General features: G+C 40.5%; 1 pseudogene; it reads left to right on the forward strand.

Moving 5' to 3' along the window:
- The first annotated feature begins 1,121 nt into the window (after window positions 1–1,121).
- LOC149251419 (uncharacterized) lies at window positions 1,122–2,149 on the forward strand (annotated as a pseudogene).
- The last annotated feature ends 385 nt before the right edge of the window (window positions 2,150–2,534 follow it).

Below are 2,534 nucleotides of genomic sequence, written 5' to 3' on the forward strand. Positions count from 1 at the left end.
GACAATGTTGAAAATGGATCCACCTTTTTTAAGAGTTGATCTAGTCTATATACTCGTCGCACTTCATTTTATCCCATTCTCTTCTCTTAAACTTCTCTTTTCATTCATTTTTTTCTAGTTTGTTTCCTCCTATTTGAATTCTCTCATGCATCCCCCTAGCAACTTCCCCTGAATCCTTCTTCTTATTCCAAGAATGGAGGGGAGACACCTTGTCTTTTTGTTCCAAGAATGTACGGGAGACACCTTGTTAAGATATATGAGTAATGGCTTAAATCTAGAAATTGATTTTCTCCCCTATTCATAACTTGAAAAAAATGAAGATAATAAAATAATAAGAAGTCTCTTAAGCCCCTTACTTTTCCCCACTTATAATATCATAATTATTATATAGTCATTAATGGTCTACTTGATCATCATCACTTATTAAATATAAAACTAAAATATACATAAGGGTTATGCCTACTCAAATCCTTAAAAAAAATCATATTAAAGTTACACAACATGAATTTTCAAAATTATACTAACCTCTGAAATGTAATATTTCGTTCAAACAACAATTTTCAAAATTATGTTGACCTCCGAACTTACTTAAATATAATATCTCCTTCAAACATAAATTTTGAGAATTATACTAACCTCCGAATATATTTAAATAAAATATTCCGTTCAAACAAAGAACTTGCAAAATTATACTGATCTTCACAATTATTTAAATATAATATCTCGTTCAACACCGTTTTAGCCACAAACTATAGTAATAGTTGGGAGTAAAGTCATCAGCCAGAAGGCATATTTACCGGCTTCAAAATTCATATGATATTTTGAAAAGAAAATTCGTTGCTTCAAAATTCAAGAGATGACTAAAGTTATGGTTACAGTGGCGAGAATATAATCCTTTTGTTCAAAATTCACACGATGACGGAGGGTTATGGCGACCGTGTGACTGAATCAACCGTGTGCTAATACCTTGCGCTAAATTAAGTGCCCAATGCGCGCACAGCGCCACCCCTGGGCCGCCCCGCCCCGCCCGACCGGTGGCGGGTCGATTCCCGGAATCGACCCGCCGCCGGTCGGGCGGGGCGGGGCGGCCCGGGGGTGGCGCTGCGCGCGACAGCGGCACTATGTTTCATACACAGTACCAGAACCGTTTGACGAGATTGGAAGCCTTGTCATGGCAATACATTTCCGTTGCAATTTCTGGTGCGTCGCTTGCCTCACACTGTGTAAATCTAAAACCCAAACCCAACCCAAACATTGCCACTTTCAGCACTCAACCAACTCCAGAGAAGGGTAGCATCACACAGTTTCTTCAAAATGAATGTGGCTTAACAGAGACCAACATCACCACAGGATTCAGGCACTGCAACAATCTACTTAACAGGCAATCAACCGAGTCTTTGGAAAATATCGTCCAATTGTTCAAGGATTGCGGCTTGAGTAAAGCTCAGATTCGAACCGCATTCCTTTCCAATCCGCGTCTGCTGCAACTCAATGCAGAAAGCAACCTCAAGCCTAAGATTGCCTTGTTTCGAACATTCCTTCGAGAGGAAGATTTAAGGAAAATCATCTCGGCGAATGCAAGGATTTTCAACAAGAATCTGGATGACACCATGAAAACTTCCGTGCCACTTTTACGGGAATACGGATTCCAAGGCAACGCCTTATCAGAGCTGCTAACAAAACAGCCCCGCCTGCTTATAACTTCAGCGAAACATATTACTGAAGCGTTTGAACTGGCAGGAAATTTAGGGCTTACGAAGGCTTCCAAGATGTTTGCCTATGTTTTCCAGCTTATTATTTCAATGGGGAGAGATAATACAGTCCGTAAATTGTAGAACCTCCAGGGTTTTGGGTTTTCAGAGGAACAAGTGAAGACGATGTGCAAGCGGATGCCTTGTATAATGGGGATCACAGAGGAAAACATGAAGCGCACTATGGACTTTATCAACTCGGTAAGCCTTCCATTGAGTGACGTTGTTAAGTATCCCGTTATTTTGTCTTGCAGCTTGGAAACACGGTTAATTCCTCGGTATCGGGTAATAGAAGCGTTGAACTCGATGAGCTTGTCAAAGAAACCGAGAAGTTTTCCTATTTCTGTAACGTTGTCAGAAAAAGACTTCTTAAAGAAATATGTTGTTTGCTATGCTGAATCCTCGGTGCTGCTTAGTGCTTACTATTTACAAGGGAGTTCAGAGTTGAGAACAGCATATGGTGTGGGGAGTCACCCAGATTAACATTTACAAGGATTGTCAAACTTGAAGACGGCATATTACTGGCCAAAGCACTACAGTGGTGTTTGTAATGTTTGTCATTCCCATGTTTGCCAGGTACTCACCTTTACATCATCTCTTTTAAGCATGAGGACCTTATCGTTAATAGTGGGCAACGTCAATTTGTTTTGCTCTATTACTTGGGCACTGCTTGTTGCATTTGAAGGGGGCCATCACCAATGGTATGATATACACTCCATGCCACTCTCTAAAAATAGAGTTGCTGTGTTAATGGCAGCCATCAATATTGCTTTGCTCATGGAT

This window comes from Pinus tabuliformis, chromosome 7 (genome assembly GCF_031772625.1).
Source record: "Pinus tabuliformis cultivar Carrire ecotype Pingquan chromosome 7, CPIR1, whole genome shotgun sequence".
Classification (NCBI taxonomy): domain Eukaryota; kingdom Viridiplantae; phylum Streptophyta; class Pinopsida; order Pinales; family Pinaceae; genus Pinus; species Pinus tabuliformis.